General features: G+C 39.6%; 1 protein-coding gene across 2 annotated transcripts in view; it reads left to right on the plus strand.

Moving 5' to 3' along the window:
- Window positions 1-22,101, plus strand: part of b3gat1a (beta-1,3-glucuronyltransferase 1 (glucuronosyltransferase P) a) — a 67,694-nt gene that overhangs the window by 23,471 nt on the left and 22,122 nt on the right. For both annotated transcript variants that reach the window (XM_026378240.1, XM_026378248.1), the window contains exon 2: window positions 10,311-10,515. The gene's annotated coding sequence lies outside the window, so the exon portion shown is untranslated. The remainder of the gene's footprint in view (window positions 1-10,310; window positions 10,516-22,101) is intronic.

The raw sequence follows: 22,101 nt of genomic DNA on the forward strand, positions 1-22,101 counted from the left end.
TTGATTTGCAAATCTTGTTTGGTTTAATGTTTGCACATGTTATTGATTTTTGCTGAGTGCTCAGGATGGTATATAATCACAGTGGATATATTGCCTTCGCTGCAAGTTTGGCTTTGTTTGCCTAGGCAGAGCTTTAATTGCACTTTTTACTTATGTTCAAAGCCGTGCAGCTTCATATGGACCTTTTTTTTTTTTTTTTTGTGGTGTTTAATTGAGTTTATGGGCTGGCTTTTAAGTTTTAATTAAAAAAATCTATTTTGGAAATGTGAGTTTTGTTATATTTAAAGTTTTGTTAAAGTATTTCACAATAATATGTATATATATATATATATATATATATATATATATATATTTTTTTTTTTTTTCTTTAAGTGTGTTCAAACTCAGTGTGAATTGTTATCATGGTTAATTGTTTAAAGTTGCATAGTGAAGTCACAACAGGTAGAAATTCCATTCACACACAACTAAACTACAACGAAATGTCAAAAATGGAGACTGCATACCATGGCTGCCCCTTTGAGATCCGATAAAAGAATTCGCTTTAGACCTCCATGCCCTCCAATTCAATGCCAGTCAGTCACATTGGGGACAGTCTCACACCCACCACTGCAGTACACTTTACAAAGCCTTTTTTCTTTTTCTTTTTTTTTGCCTAGGGCAAGTGTTACGCACGGTTGGGTGTCCGTAGGGAGTCTCACTGAACATGCAGTCTCAATGTGACAGGTCGCTTCCGAAATACAGGTTACTCCTACAACACTTAACCACTGAAGACACACCTGTATGTACTAAGATTGACATAGCAGTAGACAGGATGTCCACAAATAGAGGCACATTGTACACAACATGCCAAAATAAATAAAGAAAAAATCAAACACCTTTGATGAAGGCAAATAGGGGGAAATGCACACAGTGGATAGGTAATTGGATCCTGGTAGCAATCTCTCCTGCAATTAATCTGTTCAGTGAAATGTGCAGATCTGAGGATTTATCTTAGCCAACATCGGCAGTTTGGTAATAGATTCCATACCTCTGAAACACATCTAACAACCTCCACTTTTTATTCCACTCAGCAAATAGTCCGCACTTCTACCTCCGATGTTTGTAATGTGATCTGCAGTGTCGGCATTCCCCTCCCTCATTAGAGTGGCTGTCTCACAAAATGCTTGCAATTAGAATGAGGATGTTTTTAACGCCAGAAAAAACCATCCAGCAAGTGAGACAGAGGCAGTTTCTTCCCGTGGACTGAGCTGACATATTGAAGCTCTGCAGCAATTAAGTGGAAGGAACAAAGAAACCGATACAAAGTCATTTTCCCTTGCAGGCTCTCTGGGAAACTGGCGAAGGAAAAGGCATTTTCATATCCAAATGGTGCTCTGTGTCCTGGGTTTGATCACTCTGAGCTTGGCAATAATGACTTGCAGTCCATAAATCGCCAATCTCACAAAAACCTTTATGTTAATGCCAAGACCAAAGGTCTAGTTTGGCAGTCCCAGGAGTGTATCAAATCAATTAACAGATCTTTCAACAATCGCCACAGGGTGCATTTTTTTATGATTTGCTTGAAGATCATATACAGTAGAAGAGTTCTTTTGAAATGATAAAATCCATTTCACAGGTTTGCAAAGACTTTCAGTAAACAGAGCCTGAAGGGAACATAACACGTACCAGATTCTGCATTTTATTTTTATTTTGGGGTAAAATAGATACTGCACTGTAGCATCTCCCAATCCTCACTCATCACTTATCAAATAAATGAAGCTGTGCCTTCAAATCTGTCAGCATAGATTGAAAGACGTCCTTACTGCAAAGTGTGGTGTTTTCTCTGCTCCTCCATCAGTGGCTAAGAAACAGGTCCTTCCCCAAGTGACCATGCTACTCTATCAAATCAAGACGAGACGTCGTTGTAAGTCTCAGCAACTTCACCCACTGCAGTCACCTGCAATGGCACTGTGCTGTTGTGACTATGTAGGAAGCATCATGTAATAGAATTGCAGAGGTTAAAATCCCCTGATCGGATGTGAAGCAGTGCCTGAAACAGAACTGAGTGAACCAGACAGTGCTCTGTCAGAACTGCTGATGGCAGATGGGGGAGGATGCCTCATCATTTGTCTCTGTTCTGATCGGACCTGTCAGCAGAGATTCATCTAGCGAGAATCACGCTGTCCACTCATGCAGATTCTGTCACAAGTGCTCCTTCTGTCTGGAAACTTAACTTGAGTTAATAATAACAAGATAGATATAACCTACATGTTAGTGCAGCTGAGCATTACATAAAGCCCATTGTTATATTTAAACCTGGTGTAGGAGTCATGGTACTCAAACTGCTGCTCGTCAGACGATGCCGTGAAGAAACGTCGAACCACGTCTTTATCTAAACATGGCAGGTTGTCCAAAATATGCAGCAGCACTGATCCAACAAGGACATCAATGTCCTTCTGAATGCCTCCCCCCTTACTAAGATTACTTAAGCCCCCAGTTTTATGGGTGGCAGAGCCCTTCAATTTCTCCAAGCCACTGTAATTATGCAGACTAGGAGTATGAACCATGCGATTGTGTTCTACAGCAGAGGGTATATTACCTTTTTAGGTTGTCAACGAAAGTACCTCAGGGAGCAACGCATAATTGCGGCTCACACAGGATTTAATTGTTGGAGAATGTTAAGAAGAATGAGGTATCTTCTTATTGTTTTCTTGACTGGTAGTCTGAATACAACTGTGGCTGCTGGTGCAGCATGCCGCAGTGGAGTGCAACATACCGTAGGTAATACGATACATGTTTAGAGGTCAGCTCTAATACAGTAGCCAACATTAGTGTGTGCTTCAAATGCTTGCCAAAATAAGTATTGGTGCGCATCATTACATGTGCAGAGTTTTGGTCACACAGAAATAAGCCTTAAAAGCATTAAAAGTGAAATATTATTAGTATGTTTTTAGTATATTTATCTTATTTAGTATTTATCTTTTAGTATATTTTGGTTTAATTTCACATTCATGGTGACAAGAGGATGAAGCTAATATGTTTACTTTTAGCCACACTGTAATATTGACTTACTGTATGTGGTTGACTTTTCTTGACAACTATCTATGGGCTGCTATGAAATTTAGTGCAAAGGATGTAATCACTTTGGTGAGCATCTAACTTTCCATCAATCACCATTATCAGTTAAAAAATTTTAATTTGCTCCCCTATTCAACAGCCAGGATCTACAGCAATGTCACCATGTCGCCATGTTCTGCAATCCTGGTTGGCAAGATACAGTGTTTCACAGTATTTGATGGCAGGGCTTGAAAAAACAATCAGGGAACTTGTAAATGTGATGCATTTGCAAGTGGCAGCTCCACGATTTTGATCAAGTGGCTTGAGAAAAATAAAGATCTAGCAGGATACACCTGTCATCTCACAGATTCAGATAATGTTTGGCACATAAAAAAAATCTTTCAGGATGAATTTTCAAGTTGGACAGCCGTATCATTTTGATAAATATACTGTAGGTGTATGTAAATAAACTAGAGCCTTGCAGTGCTACTAGTGTGGTCGTTTAGAGTTTAGTGTTATGTGTATTGATAAGGAGTAATGGATTTATAATATCTGCCTTATTTTCACGTCATTATTGTCATATCACCTTTAGCAATATAAATATTTCATGTGAAGAACTGATCCAGTTATGTCATTGTCTTTTTTCAATAAAGCGCTGAAATCAGCACGTGTCAGACAAGGCAAACAATAATTACATAAAATACGATACTGCAAAAGAACGAACCAGATAAGATCAAGTGATAAATGTTTCAAGCAGCATAGGCTTGTTGTCTTTCTACAGCAACTACCCTGGTTGAGATAATAGCAGTTCATAAATATTCAGCACTTAAATTGCTGAATTTATATTCGTGCTTAAATTATAAGCCTGGAGCATGTTATCATCTCCAAAGTGGCTGGTGACCGTCTTCCTACCAGTCTGTCATGGTAATGCCTCAGACCAAACAAAGGAGGCAACGTTATTGAGGTCAAACAACAGCAGCTACCTACCTACGAGCCAAGAGTAAAAATGACCCACTCTGTGGGATCAATTGAACCCTTGCAGAAGCTGAAAATGACCCTAAGAGTTTGAGCGACAGCTGGGAAGATGAAAGGCATCTAGTGAAAGGTTGTGGTTGCTTTGCTTTGGAAGTGAGTGCACTATTAGTTTAATGGTACTCAGAACATCAACACTGGCCTGTCATATCTGCCACTCCAAGGGTAAAAGACTATAGGGATGTAGGAGATACACGGGATCCACGAGGCACACTCAACAATACAGATTCACACAAGCTCCCGGAGGCAGTCTAAATGTTTTCTTGTTGTTAAAACAATAAATAATTCTTTAAAAAAATGCAAATAAATATATAAATAAACTGGATGAGCGCTTGTCAATATTTGAAACAATATTTCAGAGGAGTGCTGTGTTTCAACAAGACACAACCAGGAGCTATGATTTGTTTGTACCCCAGAGACCAAGTGAGATTCTGCTGTTTCACCCAGCAGCACCTCCAGGCAGCTGATGTTATTCCTGTACAGCTTCGCAGCTCTGGCTCAAACTGGAAATACTTCACAGGGATCAGTGTATTCCAGAAATGGTGTGTGCATGTGTGTAGGTGTGTGTGGCGGGGGGGGGGGAGCCAGGTAATATTATAGGGGGATTGCCTGCAAAGCCACAACCTTCTCCCGTCCTCTGTCTCTGTCAGAAGTTCTCCCCGAGGGGGATCAGCAGGTAGCATCGATGGGAAGCTCTTCAAAAGTATTTGCCAAACTCCTGGAGGATGGAAGATCTTACTGAAGATCATAGGGAAATGCAAAAAAAAAACTCCATCTAACCAAGTAATTGAATATTTAACTCTAATGTAAAAAAAAAAACTGAAGGTGCCAGTGGGTTAAGAAAAAGCTAGTTTTATTCATTTTAAATATTTGTCACTTACTTTCTGTACAGCAACAATAAAATCTAAATAAATAATAAAATCCATTTAATGTTTCTAATTTTAGAAGTTATTTTGGCTGTCATTTGTCAAGGTTCAAGGCTAAAGGACAGTGAGATCCTATTCTGTGCTTTGGCTACACGTTGTTTGCTTTTTATTGAAAGGAATTATGTTTCTTACTAAACAAACACATGGTTAGTAGCCCATATTATTATATAAAGACTCAGTAAAGTAGATTCTCGTTACGTTTAGGTTAATCAAAAGTAGATTCACACCTGAATCTTATTCCTGTTGCTTTTATAATACTTTGAAACAACTTTTAAACCATAAAGCTATAATCTTTTGGGTCTGGGGAGGGGCTGGGGACGGGGGTACGTGTTGAACCACTGACCTCAGTTCATCTTACATTCTGTCAAAGTTGTTGATTTATTTACAGTGTAGTAGTCAGCTTTGCCTGCTATCACTGTGGACATGGCTGGGCAAGTTTAACTGCTCTGGCTCGATGCCAAAACATGTAAAAATAGTATTACAGAGACCCTACAACTAGAACTAGTCAAGGGGAGCAATTCATTGATATTTAATACATGTCATTGAGTAATGTTGGCAAGTGCACTGGACTAGAGAATTTTTAAGGAGAAGTGACAAATGAAGGCAGATTTGAAGAATTATGGTTGATTAGGTCTGAGATGTATGTGGGATGTCCTGTATCTCGCCAGTTTTCATGTAGAGCTTCTCAATCCTTCTCTTCTTTAGCCTGATCGTGTATTGAGCATTTTCTAGGTGAAAAGCAAGTGGACAACAAGACCTTTGAAGACAACAGTGTTTGGCCATTTTATAATTTTTCTTTCGTAGTTGCCATCATGTTTGAAAGAGGCCCTCGGTCGTCCCTAATGTAACGGGTAGCGTGTGGTCTGACAGTGATAAGGGTAAGACAGCAGCACAAGGTAAACAAAGCTCTTTTGATTTAACCTGTGCCGAGCCTTTCCAACACGCCATCAATCCCAGTTGCTCTGCGTCACCATGGCAACCAATAGTCAGGCTGAGCTCAGCACAGTTTTTGGTCTTGAGAAAAACCATAAACAGGAGGACAAACAAAGACTGCTCGCCAAAGCTGTGACAAGAAAACACAGCACAGTAATGACACCAGCCTGTGTATTGTCATGCATATGCAAATTACCGTGCTTATGTGAAGTCTCTGCTGCATCCATCATCCACATCTCATGCTCTTTCATTGTGTCAGCGTGTGTATACCACACAGAATGCATGAGGTCGTCAGGAGATTATTGCTGTAAAACCTTTCAAATAAATCACCTTGGAGATAATTGCATCACATCATCACTATTAAGCCTCTGACATTTCCTTTATTCTTTAATGTGAGTATAATAAAAGGCTAACATTAAATTCAACATGCGCCTACCCGGCTGATAATTGACTAAATGGGTAATTATGCTTTAACTGGACGGCGGTGAGTTCTGGAGGCTCCAGGTTGACCTGCATGCTGGATGATTGTTCTTGTAAAAGGACATCTTGTGCACTGCAGCTTGGCCTTCATTGAGCTGTCTGGAGCTGTGGGGGATGCAGTGCTGTCAGGCTGCCTGCCCTCCTCCACCATCCATGGGATCGATCACGCCACCACCTCCTAGAGAAACCTAACCACCACAGCTCCTCCAATTACTGCTGATGGGCTACATCTTTCGATCAGAACGGGCGTCAGCGCTGTACAGCACCTTTCAGAGGCAGGGACAGAGACGAAGTGGCACGCTTGCCATGGCAAGAGAAAGAAAGAAAGAAAGAGTAAGAAGGGATGTGGTGACAGGTTTGCGCAGCTGGTGAAACCTTCTATGTTGAACTGCCAAGACGGATGCTGAACTTAGACCCGGGTGTGAATTATTAATATTGACCACTTACGCGAGAATAAAGAAGCATTTACTCTCCAACTGACATGCCTGAATTAATCATAGAGCCGTACTCAAAGGCACCATGAATTCTCTTTCATGACAAACCTGGCAATTTTCACTTAAATGACAGATGTCTTCAGAATAAAGGAAGGCCACCAGCTCTGTCATTATCTCTGGCATTATCTGACGCACCATCAAAGATTCAGCAGAGGACAGGTTTTGTTTTTTTTGTTTTGTTTTTTGTTTTTTTCTCAGCAGGGCATTTTCCACTCACTGAAAATGATTCCGCTGCAGTTATCATACATACTGAAAGAAGAATATTACTATCGCATTACTATGACACACACACACACACACACACACACACAGTAAAAGTGATGTATGAGAGGAGAGACAGGATTATCAAGCGTCTATGGAATTTCTCCAGTGGAGTTGAGCAGAGCTCTGACCCTCCAAGGATGCAAAGATCCATAAATGAAGCAGTTACCATAGTGAATCTGCAGGAAGTAAGCATATGATTCTCCCTCCCCATAATGCGGTGGCTATTTTCTTGCCTTAAGTAAGTGAGCCAGTATGTGCTCCATATACTGTTAAGGGTCCATATACATTAACAGTGTGTATGTGTTTTTTCTATCGCTGTCCTGCATACAGCTCCCAGTGGATCCATCAGGTGAAGAGTATTAGAAAGGATTGTCCCTGCAGGACTCTCAGCCTTTTCACCAGATTCTACAGACTGTATGTGGTCGGCACATATAGAAATAGGAATCATAATCAGAAGTGCATCAAGGAAGAAGTTTAACACATACTGTATATAAGTATAAGTGTGAAAGTAAGTGCAGATCCGTGTCTATATCTGAGAAGATGCATTGCCAGGTATCAAGTCAATCAATATCAACAGCACCCTGTCAGGCTTCTCTCTTTATGCTGCCTCCATCTAATTGTTCATCTATCGTGTTCAGCCCACATTTGATCCAAGGTGTGAATTGGTGTGCGGTCCCAGGCATAATCACTTGTAAAGTGAAGTGAAAGTAGGATATAACAGATTGGTGGTTAGACAGTAATCACATTTTCAAGGAGTTTCTAAGTATAATGGAAACACAATGCATCACTATGTTGCTGTATTAAACTCTGAAATCTCCAGAAGCCAGAAAAGAATGTCTGTTTCACACCAGAGGGTTAGGTTTAGGGTTATGTAAGTATGTTTTCATGTGTGTGTGTGTCTAAGCATTGCTACTGCCAAATTACTATTAAAAATATATTTTGTTATGGTTAATTTAAGAAGTATTATACAAGACTTGACTAGTCCTTGGTTGTTTTTTTACCTGAAAATGTTTTCTACATAATGAATGCGTAAAAGAATGAATGTCCTTTTCATGGTTCCACCACTTTTAATGGGATGAAACAGCCATTCGGAGCTACTTTCACCGATATTCTGTTAGGAATAAATAAATGCATTGAATGTTTAAATAGACCCTTCTCCTCAATCAAATTTGGCAATCTGGATTTGTGTTTCAAAGACCCATTGTCAGTGATGGGGGTCAACAGCAGTGCCAACCAATGACAGCTGCAACTCATGAATAATGATGTTATTATCCAACGAAAATTAAATGAGCTCCAAACAGCTAGATTCATTGTATAGTATGCAGATATGCAGGTGTAGTGCCTGGTTTTATCTGAGCTTTTGGCCCAAGATGAGCAAACTCGTGAGGCTCCTTTGTTGCTCCACAGTCTGAGATGGTGATTATTGCTGTTTGAGCTTTTTTTTACTTTGAGTCCCTCTGCTCCCGAATGACCTCCCGAACAATTCAGTGTCCTTTAAAATAGTCTCTTTGTCTCCAAACTTGTGGTCTGCTTATTTCATAGTCTATGCTGTCTTTTGTTAAGCTGTTGTTTTAAATGTTTAATGCATGTTTTGTTCTATTTTGTGTAGTTTGTTTTCCCACATTTTATATGTGATTTTAATGTGATATTACTGTAGATTTAGGAATGTAATAATGATGGTTAATGATGAGTTTCTAGGTCTTCAGCCTTAGGGAGATAAGCTTTTACTAATTATATGCCAGTTAAACCATTAACATAATGTAGCATTTGTGGTTGAAAGACATTGTATTTCCTGTCATAAAGAATAGGTCTTTCAATCTTTGTCGTGTTAAACACAATACAACACTGTCTGGTGGACGTGGGAGGAGGGGGTGTATCTGTGTGTGATTGTGTACATGGTGAAATTGCACTTACATCTACATTATGAGTAAGGAAACCTTAGTAAGTATATGCTCCATGACTTATCTTTTTAGCAGGCGTTGCTCTGGCTCGTGCATGATACACGTTCCTTCTAAAATAAACATAAGGACAGTGCCTGCATGGAAATCTGAAAGTGACCCTGGAGCTTGTTTTCTCTCACTTAGCTTTATGTCTGTTTCTAGACTCATTCTCTTGTTGTTATAATTTGGCACCACAGAGAATGTTTTAAATCCTGGGGCTCAGGTCGAGTATCTGCAAGTCAGCTGCATCTATAGCAGGGGCATTCCCCACGGTTTCGAGATAATTACTTTCTTCCCTTATGACAACCCTATTGAATTTAGATTAAGCCAATAACAAACCTGTGACACGGCATGCCCTCTGCATTGCATCCTGTCAATAGGCTGTTAATGTGCCCGACCCTCGTCTCATTTTTCCTCGCATATCATCAGCTGGTCCCCCTCTACAACCACACAGGCTGCCCACGGGCGAGTACAGCTAACACTGTGGCAGATGAGGCCGACAGAGGAAGTCTCATCAATGATGAAGAGGGGTAGCTGGGGGAGTCATGCGGAGGAATTGTGGTGGAGTGAGTGAGAGGTGCAGCTGGTTTGTTTGTCTCGTTCCTTCCAAACGGACATTGTGAATAAAACTCCCCAGAGAGCACGCATAAGAGAAAAGTGGCTATTAATAGCTGATAGGCTGAATAAAGCTGTCGCAATTTAGATAGGCGTCCACACAGATTTTAGCACTTATGGATGATTTTTCAATGCTGTACTGGCATCATTCCCACTGGGAGCAGGACAGATAAGCCAATTAATAACAGAGGCAAGTATATAAATAAAAAATGTGCTTTTTGTCTTATTATTCTTTACATGTTTGACGTGCTACATGACAAAAATGTCAAAGAACTATTCAGCTGAAGTCAGCTACATAGGTGTAGCCCCAAAAGGCAAAAGCAAAAACAAAAATCTTATCAATTCCTTGTCTGTCAAGCACCGTGTGTGTTCACAGAATTGATTGTTTCCTTAATTATCTTCTCTGACATCTGTCCAGATGCAAACAGAAATTCCATCGCCAATGCACTGAGAATGAGAGTGGCTGTGTCAGTGTGGCAGCGTCTCCTCCCAGCTGCCATCCTGCTCATTCCCTTTCTTCAATAACCCTCATTGTATTAGGAAGAGGAGGCCCATTCTTACGCACATCTCTCGTGCTCCTGTTTCTCTAGGGCCCAGCCCAGAGGATGTGAAACTTGTTGGGGACAGCGGTGACACAGCTTCTACTGAATTTGACCACCTTTAGCTGCACACGTACCCGCTCTCCAGGAGACTTGAGACGAAGAGTCCCGCACTACCTGACAACACCGACGCAAGGGGAAAGGAATACACTGGAGGAGGGGTTTGTGCTTGCTGCAGACGGACAAAGGACTGCTTGTGAGTATCCTATTGTTCTCTGTGTTGTGGGCAAACACATTTTCATACAACTGATTTGGTTGTTAATATTTCTATTATACAATATTTTTCAAGTGCACCAGGACACTTTTTATATCCCTGTAAACTGTCTGATGAACTGACACCCAGTCTGACCTTGACAGTGTTGGTTTGTTCTTCTTTTTTACTGCCTCTTACAAACAATGTTTTCTTTTGTTTTTGGTGTATATTTGTTTGTTGTTTTATAATACAAGGCGGCTAAATTTAAAATCCCGATCATCAAAGGACGTGGACAAAGGTAAATAGAGGATGCAAGTAATAGAGCCCACTATCCACCCACTATCTCGCTTCCTTTTGGTTTCACTCTCACATGGCTGTCTTTATACTTTCTCTCTCTTGCTTCCTGCCCAGTGGATGTTCCATTTTTACCAGGAAATCCAGTAGAGGAATTGGGTGGAGGACAGGGGAAAAATGACCTGACAGATCCACTTACCTGTGCTGTCTACGACTCCCCGGCTGCTGATATTATTAGATGTTGATATATACTGTATGTAGGCATAGCGCACAAGAGCAGGGAGGAAAAGGTTTAGGAGGATGGAAGAGGGAAGTGCGAGAGCTCACGAGCCAATGCTGCTGATGTCAAAGCTGAGCAAATAATCTTAAGATGTAGAGGCAGCAAATAATGAGATAGTGAGGTGAGGGAGCAAGAAAGAGCAGGAGGGGTTTGGATGTTGAATCACTTGTAGGCTCTGTTGTTACCTCCCTAGTAAAAACTATATTGTGATTCCTCACTGACCAGAGCAGTGTGCAATGAATCTAAACCCTATATTCTCATATTGACTTTTGCCCGGTGCAAACAAACCTAGCCGGAATAAGACAGGTTATCACAGAGATCTATAGGACCTACATAATCCACAGTGCCTGTGGATCATTCCACCAGTCAATAGCAGAGCTCAACAGCACAACAAATATTAAATTTCCATGTGTGATAATCTGATTAAAAATGTATAAAGAGAGCGAGCGAGAAAATGCTGCCATCACACCATGATAAACACCATAGCAGCAACATACAATTATAATGTAGTTAAAAGACGGGAAACAAGATAAAGTGTAGCTCTTGCCTGTTATTGGAGAAAGGGGTTTTTAGCTATGCTAGGGGTGTTTACATGTACATTTAGTCATTTGGCAGACGCTTTTATCCAAAGCAACTTACAAGTGAGATTCAAGATACAATAGTAGACAGGGCAAGCCTAAGGACCCCTACTGGAGGTGGGCCACAGCTGGGATTCGAACCCCAGTCTTACCACTGTTTAACACAGACTTTTATAGTTCCCAAATAACCCATCCCACTAAATTTGATAATCTTCTGATCTATTACTCTATCATCACTTAGTTTATACAGTAGCAAGGATGTGAGTTTTTGGGATTGTATGGTTTTCTGCATTCATTTGTCATGATCTGATCTGCATCTAAGTCAAGAGTATAAACACATTTAATGGTTTATCATTAGTATGTCACCATTGTCATTGTCAGTAATACTAATGTTGCATTTAGCTTCACAGAATGAAAGCTGTAGGCTGAACTACTGTATGAACACAGTTCATTTGGAGCAGTGGAACTACACACACACATTTAATGAAAAGACTTAACTAGCGGCACAAATTGATGCAAATACTCCCCATGAGTTGAAAATGTATAAAACTTGACTAATCTGTATTTTCACCTGGAAATGATTTACACATAATGAATGCATAAAAGAATGAATCTGCTCCTTTTCATGGTTCCATTACCTTTAATGGGATGAAAAAGTCATTCAGAGCTTCTTTCAACGATATTCTGTTGGGAACAAATAAACGCATTGAATGTTCAAATAGTTCCTATCTATAGTGAGTTGGAAAATGTTGAACTAGAGTATAAAATCTGCATGAAAGTCCTGTCTTTTGAAATACATAACAGAGAATGGACAAAATAACAATGTTTTACAGGGATATGCGCTGCAATACAACTGACCTGAAATTCTCTATTCTATAATTCTATATTTTATAGTTTCTGAGGTCTGCTTTTGTTGAGACTGGCAGGAAAACAATGATTTAGTTGCTCATGTTTGAGGATATAGGTTGTGATGGTTTTTACGCAGCTGGGTTACAAAATATTGCAGCTGTATTGCATGACGATAGATGCTTTCGCATGCAATATTTCCATTAGCACCCACTATTTAGTCAGCTGCCAGACAAACTGTTGGGGCTCATGTCTCTCAAGTGAGAAAAGACACAATACCATAATGTTTTGACAATCGTAGTTTTATTTACAACCAAGCTTCGAGCTAATAGCATATGTTGTGTAATCATTTAGATAGCACTCCCAACCCCTTTAATTTGTGTCAGTTGAATTAGCACTGACTAATCAACATAGCAGCCTCTCATCATAGATTTATAGATGGCCATGATTGCTGCCAGGGTGAAATTAACTCTTTCAGTCTGCAGGGAACTGTTGAAAGATTCCTGGCTGAAACACATCCCACTTTCACACACACACATATGCAGTATATGCATATGAGAGTTGTCTGTTCCTTCTGGCTATCTCTGCAGAGCTGTCACACATGCCGCGTCTTGGAGCACCAGGAGACCGGGGTTGACTTGAATTAAACCGAGAGAATGTCCTTTCCAGATCTGCAGAGGACCACAGAGACACATCCGCTCCCAGAGCGAACCAGTCAAAAAGACGAAAGGGGAGAGCGAGTCAGAGAGAGAAAGAGAGATGAATGGAGGAAAAAGAAAAGAGGCTGAAGATAGGGTGGAGAGGAGAGGGAAGTTAATAAAAAAAAAAATAGGCAGGGAAGGACTCTCCGTGAGAGAGAGGAATGGAAGATGAGGTGGTGAAGGAGTGTGTGTGTGTGGCTGTGTGAGAGAGTTTGACAGAGGAAAAAGAAGATGAGTAGAGAAAGCTCCTATAAAACCACTAGACACAGACACACCTACAACATAATTTCTCTTTTCCCTCTGCTATGGCCAAAAAGGTAACCGCATGCAGTGTGGATAAATGAGCAAAATGCGATTTTATCCTGCTGCAACATGTCATTTTGAAATGAGGTGGGATTTTGATATATTTTTCCAAAATAAATAAAAAAAAAAAAAACAATTGCAATTTAAAGGTGGTAACTGTTTTGATTTGATTGATCCACTCAATTATCACACTTTAAATAGTTTGATTCATTTCAATTGTGAAAGCTCACTTCACTCTAAATACTCTAAATACTCTAAAAGTTGAGTATGGTTTTTATTACATCACACATAAGTTTTTTTTTTCAGTCATATAAAAACTAATATATACTTTTTGCAGTTCCAAATTATAAAGTATTGGGATTCTGGAAATATACTCTGTTGACAGCAATTACAACATTATGCAGACAAGAGGAGACATTCTGAAGTTGTGCTCTATATTAGATGCTTCAGACAGAGGGACCCTTTACCAGTATCAAAACAGAGGGGCATATGGAGTGTATGCTTATAATAGATTACAGTAATGTATGTTCTGACCTGAACCTTTGAAGTAGATTTGGAACAGACCATAATTTTAAAGATCTCACCTCCAGGCATGATTATTAACAGTGCATTACATATTATGTTATCGCCCTGTGCCTCTCCCTTGCCCTGGATGATAAACACACTAGAGACCAAGGTTTTTGTAGAACAAGAAATTGCAACATAAATTATTAAGTATTCCAAAAAAAGGCAATCATTGTATTTTCTCTTTACTCCTGCAAACTAGGCAATCCTTAAACTTCTTGCAGGGACTTTAGCTCACTAATGCACAATGAGCTTGTTACTCTTAATACAGGGAGACATTGCTTATCACTGTCGCTCCACCAAATCTACAGTAAGCCCTTTGCAACATTCGTCTCTTTGTTCTGTAATGATGCAAACCTTCTTTACAGAAATTCTACAGCTCATGATTTCTCATTTCATTTTAGTGCATTAGCTGTTGAATCATTAATGCAAGTCCAAGCATGACAGACAATCATTGTAAGTGATTACTTACATAAAAGGGGAAATGAGCAGTTCAAAGATAATACCACATACATTTGGTGGTTTTAGGAAGCATTTAAATGCATCAATATTTACATGGTTTTTCAACCTACACCACAATTACATTTGTGCCTCTGGCAGTTTTCTATACTGTTAATTCTAACAAGGGAAGCAAGCGTATAAATGGCTGACCTAAAATTTTGTGGTGAAACAGCAGCTGCCATAAAAAAATCCTTTGTGAATGAGTTTTAATGCTTCTTAGTTTATCTTTGTTAATTCTAAATGGTTTTTAGACCACGGCAGACCTTTGAACTTGTAATTAAGCTATCTAATTACTGCTAAGTTCAAAAAACCTATTACTTCTTCTATTGTAACACGCTAAGCTACGAATTTACACAATATATTAAAATGAGTAATTTTTTTTAAACAAATATTAAAAAGCTGCTGACTGAGGTACTGTGTACATCAGTAGCTTTTTAAATCGCTGAACTTGGATGCAAAATGTGGAGCACATGTACAAAGACACAGATTTCACAGACATGGATAATGGTCTATTTTAAGGTTAGAAGTTTCAAAAAGTGTTTTGCTGTGATGCAACTGTTTGCAATTTCATTGTTCTCACGAGAAATGTTTCTTAACAATTCTCTCTTGAACACTGAATTATTCAGTCTACAACAACCTGGTTTTGGAGTGAGGTGGAGGTGTATATCACAGTTACAGTAACAAAACAGTACATGCAGAAAGCAGCAAAGGCTAAAATGTTAACAGAAAGTTTGAACAACTGAAATCCACCTAAACTATTATGACCCAAATAACTAGTGTGGGCTCCCAGTCGGTTTGGGATTTATCCATGTGCAACACGTTATGGTACCTGCACACAGTGAGCTCCTGCAAGATTAGATAACTAGCACTGAACTAAGGCTCAGCCAGGTCCTGGGGAATTATGAAAGCTGTGGTTGAAATGTCTGTGGAAACCCACACACAAATAGCCAACTTGCAGCCATATGTGGACACGAAAGAGACAAAAATGCAGCTGCATCCACTTGCACACACACAAAAAAAGACAGACAGGGATCCTGGAGGCATTTAACATGAATGTGTGTAATCTATATGTGTGTCAGCCCTAGGTCAACCCCAAGTAGCGCTATTTACCAGGATGACATCCTTTACTGAAAAAACATTGTCGTGTGCTGCAGCTGTGTAACCTCAGCAAACCCCTGGAGCCAATATTTGTGCTCCGTTTACTAACCAAGCAATGCCACGGTGTATAATATTTAGATTTGGGAAAAAAGGGAGAAGGTTAGATTTAAGATGATAAACCAATTTACTGTGACTTAAATCACCATATCAATTACTTTTTTTAAATGAGCTATGTACATAAAAAATGGCATGAGATTATTTTGGTCTGCCAATTTGATTTAGAAAGTGATTATCGCGGGTAATCAAGAACATATGAGTGTTGCCAGATCAGTGGCATATTGGGAAATTAGACCCAACATTAACAGAGGCCAGCATATGGTGCACGTACCAGAATGCAACAAGTCCTCCGAGCTAAATGGTTAAATAGATTGTCAGCGAAATCCAAAATGACTTGTACAGTATGAACGCTCTGCTCCCATAGGGTTACAAAAACAGTCAAGACTGATCTGTAATATTAGTCCAGTCTCAGTCTTGTTCTTGAATCAGTGAACAGAACAGAACAGGACAGTTAAAGAAAGCAACAACTTACTTGTATTAAGTCTAAAAAGTGCATCACCCCACCTTCAGGCTAACTCAGAACTAAGACTCATGTCTCCATGGTAACAATCGGTGACATCTACTGACTAGTGTTTCCATGGTAACTGTGGGTGACCTGCTGACTAGTGGCACCAGATGACAAAAGAGCAAAACATGGTTCATAAATTTCACAGTAGTTGCAAGCAATGAGAAGGTGAAGAGTTTTTTTTTATAGACTGCAGTAACATGTTGGAGATAATTTTATTTCCATAAAGAAACTGCTCTGATCCTGACAGATGAGTTAGAAGAAGTACTGATCTCTGCTGTATTAAGAAGCCACAGCAGGTCAGCTCAGCTGCACTGTGCTTACATTCTAAGTTTTTGTTCTGTTGTGTGTAGACTGATACATTTTTATTGTAGATATTCAATTCCTGCAGAAACCAAACATGTTCTGCAGCCTTGTTTTTAATTGAGAAAAACAAAAGTCTAGATTTATCCAGAATTAGTTGAGATAGTTAAGCAATGTAGACAACATTTTGCAGGGGATGCATTTAGAATAAGAATAGAATAATCATCCTGAATATTCTGTGTATTTGTAAAACTATACCCCGACTTTCAATGTGACAGATGCTATGACACCCTGTTGTTTTTTCTGATAGGGTCAACCTCAGCCAGGAATGGAAGGGGTTAAAAACTTCTGTGAGCTGTATCAAACAACAAGCAAAACAAAAACTGTGGCTAAGCTTTGTGATGCTAAATTATGTTAACATAGCTGCTGGATTTGCAGGCAACAGAGAAGATGGCATTCATCAAGTTTTGTGCCTCTGGGCCAATGAATTTGACTTGTTAGCTTGTTTCGGTCTGTAATTGCAATTCCCCCATGCTGGGTCCAGTCATTACAATTCCTGAAATCTGTTATTTTCCTCAAGTTTTGACAAATTCACATTTGCCTGTCTGTAGATCTGGGGTGGACGCACACGCAAAGAAATAAACAAACAAACGAACAGATGAAGATGAATAGTTGTGCTCTGATTTTATCAGGACATGATCAAAGCAGCGAGGTTGATAATGAACAGTGACATGTCAGTGTGCGGAGCTTGCCAACCATGACAAAACAAATTGACACGAAAAGCACGCTCATCTGATTTGTGGAGTGGTAGAGCTATAGACACAGACATAGACTTGAAGCAATTTGCAGGAGGAAGATGTATGAAGCTGCTTCCTCCTGTAGGCTCTGAACACAGAGGTGCACTGTACGTCTGAGCATGCCTGGAGTTCACAGTTCTGCCTCAACTCAGAACTGCACGAAAATCTCTGAAGGCCTGAATTGGACAAAGAGGATAATCAATAGTGAGCTGGTGAAAATCTGTTTTGATGGTTACCCAGAGGTTATTACAAAAATGCCGCCACACTGGACAGAGAAAGGGTCATTTCTCTACACACTGGCATCTGTAAATGCCTACGACATTCAGGTTTTTTTCTCCTAATTTATCAAAAATGTATATATACATATAGATGTAGTGTTCCTAGACTGATTTATGGCCACATTTAGGTGGGTAAAAATGAGGGATTTGTTCACCTTCACAACAACATCAATAATAGACTGATGGTGAGAAAGTAAGAAAATCAACAGATTATCATCAATGCAAATGTACTAAAATATTAAAAATATATATAAAATATTATAAATGTACATTATATAATGTACAAATGTCACCTCCTCGATAGTACACTGCAGCAGATAATCTTTCAAATGGAATACTGGAGCACATATTTCAAGTAAACATTTGACGTTATTACATGATTACAGCCACAGTAGATGGATGGCTGTGCAATGGCATTGGCATTTCCCTTGCTTGTTTATTCTCTATCCATCCAACTGGAAATCTTTGTGTTACATTAAAGGGCAAAGGTCCAGATAGGTCAGCCAAACCTGAGAGACAAATTCATCAAACACATGATGACATATCACCTCGGAGAAAATAAATGGGGTCGTAAATGTAGCTTGATTAGTTACCAGCTATGAGATCAGACCGTGTGAGGCGCACTACAGCGGAAGTGATAAATGTTTTTCGACGGCTAAGTTTCCCTCAAGGCACGAAACGCGATTATTAAGATGTAATAAGCATGCATTGGCATCTGATGTCACGTAGTGAAAGTTGTGACTGTATGAACCGAATCAGAAGCCGTTTGGTGGAATCGCTTTGCAGCAGTGTTGGTCTTTGCACAGGAAGCATCCTGAGAGGAAAAAAAAACAGCCTTTGATTTGTGCAATCAGCAGACTTTTAAGCAGTGCAAAAAGGCAAAAGCTAGGACCAGAGTGACTGAATGCAGCTCTGATAACACCTGATTATGGCTCAGATGAATCCACAACCTCCTCCCTAACTTTGTTATTGTCTAACCACCTCATTCTGTGGACTTTACAGCTGGATGGCCTAATTGGAGCCATTTCCACATATAATGTGGCATTCCCAAAGGGGCTTATTATAGATACTGCGCTGACCCACCTAAGCTTTTCTTCAGCTACCCTCACATTAGGCTCCCATGGTTCAGTCTAGTGATTCCTTCAGCCTACAGGCTATTGATCACCACTGTGAGGGAAGAAAAGCAGGCCGGAGTTATATATGTGTCTGTTTCACTGTGGGCACAGGATCATGCACTGCAGAAAGGACTTACCTCTTGTGCACCAAAACTCAACTAAAAGAAATCATCATATTTGCTGTTGTAGTAGTTTGTGTAATAAAACAGGTAATAATATAATGCAGGGCTGATTCCAGTACTACAGTACAATAGTACTGTAGACTCCTGTTCCTGGTTGGTCTGGTAATGAAAGTGTTGAATGCTAAATGTGCAGTTTGGTTCTGGTCTATTTGAACACCTGTCCCTTATTATTCTAATTACCACTTTGACCCAGTACAGTGTGTATTCACAGATGCTTGCACAGCATTTGTCAAGCTGAAAATCATCTGTGGTTTTAGTGACAGAGTTGTTGTTGTTGTGAAGACATGTCGTCAGTCGGTGCTCTTTATCTCAGCAAAGTCATTCCTCTGTAGAGGCAGTGACACCTCTGTAATGTAACATCAGTAGACACACAGTCGCTGTGTCAACACTGCTCTGTCGGTGTCATCTTTCTGTGCCCCCAGCTACTCTTAGAATGCGGCCGAGCTTAGCTGCATACAAGCAAAGCAGGGGGACAGATAATACGAGTAAGTGATAAGCAATGATTTGAGAGGCCAGCAAGGAGCAGATTGGCTGGGTTGAAAACTTGGGTTGAAATGTCAAAAGCATCTTGTTTTTACACCGAGCTGGAAACTATGCTGACTTGCTTCTTCATTAAGCCTGCATTCAACATCGTCACTTATCTGACATTTTGCCACAGAACTTTAAATGTCAGTGACTTTATGACAGTATTCAAGAAGAACTATTTCTACGAAAGTGGTGCAGTACATTTAGATACGCTTACATTAGCAATTTCATGTTATTTTTTTTTTTGTATACGCCAAACAGGAAACATACTGAAATGTAAGCAAAAAACTGTACTTTTAGTCGCTATTGTTGATCTGATTTATTTTGTGTTTGGAATATAATTGGTAATGTGTCAACACATGAGTGCAAGTGCATCATCGGTGACACCAAAGGTGTTGAGCTGTCAGAATATCAGTGCGTTCATTGTGCTTTTCACCATTGTGTAAAGCATTAGCAAATGGAATGACTCACACGTGCAGTTAGCATGGGAAATAATGACAATAATCATGTTTCCGCTAATTACCAAAGCTATTAAATGAGTCTCCACCACAAATTGGCTGCCTCCTGGGGCCTGTGTTTTACTGGCAGGTTCAAAGCTCATGACAATATATCCTAGAAGGAGATCACAACTACCGATACGCTGTCTAATTATGTAATGCAAAAAAAAAAAAAAAAAAAAAGAAAGAAAGAAACATGAGCAAGCTGGGAGCTGTACCGTCCATAAGTTCATCTGCTGTATCTCTGCCATCAGATCTATCTTTAAAAAGCTCTTACTTGTCCTGGGGAAGCAGCTACACTACACTGCTACTCACAGTCGATAACTCAGAGACACCTAGTTTTCTCATGTTGGTCACGGAGCTGACTCCATTTTCCCCACTGGCTTGTCTCTCCCACCTGAGGCTACTGCAGTTCCCATATGTCATTTTTAATATCATCACCATTTTTTTTTTTTTTTTTTTTTTTTTGCAAATGTAGATCATGACACATATAATATTTTGTGCAATCAATTTGATGCTAGTTTCTGATATGTTGTCATCAAACCATTAGTGTGTTGTCTTAGACCCTCCTAAATGAAGGCCTTCCTTAGTTTCTTCCTTGCACTTCTCTATTTACTCCAATTATTTCCAAGCCCAAACAAAACACTCAGCTGCAGTGTCACTGCATTGGATCAAATCCCCCAGGTTTAATTAGCAATGATCAGATTCATAATTATATATATTTTCCCTCCACAAGGGCATATAATTGGGGGACTTCTACGCAGGGGAATCTTTCATCTGAGAAATCCATGGTCTAACCCTCATTAAGGAACTCAGAGCTCACCAGAGCTAGCATGTTGAAGTCTGAGAGTGAAGGTGCAGCTGATAGTTGAACACCTAAACTCCCACTCAGGAAACAGGCTTTAATTAGCTAATGAAAACAGCAGCTTTCTCTGCCAACCTTTGACCTTATGCTGAGCCATATTAATCATGTTCATACTGCGTTCAGAGCTATACATGTCACATGCTGTTGAAATTGATGCCACCCTTACATCAGGCACTGATTTCAAAGAGATAAATGCCGTGCTGTCACCATTTTTTGTTAGGAACCGTCTACATTCACGAATCATTCTTAAAGACTCTCTAAAGGTTGCGCTGCATAGATTTTGGGTCATTTGCAAAAAAACCAAAAACTCAGATTTTAATTGTCATGTTTATGACACACAAAGGATTCAGAGACATTTTCTAACACCTAAACATCTAGAATAAATTATGATTAGGTTATTAGTATCCTTGTTTATGCAGGTTTAGAAATTTAGGCAATCATTGCCTGTAATGTAAAAAAGTCATAATTGTCGATAAAAATTCATACAGCAAAGACAAACAATCTGTCAGTGTTGTTATTTAGCAATAATTCACATTAACTATTTATTAAGTACAGTGAGTGTAAATGGCTCAGTCTGAAATACATCTATTTGCCTAATCTTAATGCCCATTTACAGTGTCCCAAATGTCCCTACCCTCACATATGAACCATATTGTTAAAGGTGCGTCTATAGAAAGTGTAGCCGCCAGACATCATCAAATAGTAATACATAAATATTAGTAGTTTTTTGCTGCTGGTACAAATGGCCTATATTGTGATATTTTACCGGAGAACAGTCTTAGATTTTGCACAGACCTAAACAACTTCAAACGATAGAGCAGAGCAAGACACTGAGTCACCTCTTTCATCACACGTGTCCTGCAGTATTAAATGTACCACAAAAAATTCAAAAACCTGTAAAGTTTCCAGTTCTCTAAACAGGGAACTCACACAACTGAAAAAGGCGTTAGAGTTGGACACCTCAAACTTTGAGGTGACACAAAAAACCAGAACCTGCACAAAACAAGTGCTTCAAACACACTGCTTTATGGATAATGAATGAATAAACTGTGATCCATAAGTGTTAAAACAACAACCTGCAGAAACGAGCTCATGTCTAATTACAAGTATTTCTTGCATGTCAAGAGGCCATCGTCATCTGTAACCCCATTATCCTCTGCAGAGGTTTTTCATGGGAGCAGCGGATGCAGACTGCACATAAAAGACTATAAAAACTCCTCTGTGTACTAATGAATCCTTT

This window comes from Anabas testudineus, chromosome 13, assembly GCF_900324465.2.
Source record: "Anabas testudineus chromosome 13, fAnaTes1.2, whole genome shotgun sequence".
NCBI classification, from domain to species: Eukaryota; Metazoa; Chordata; class Actinopteri; order Anabantiformes; family Anabantidae; genus Anabas; species Anabas testudineus.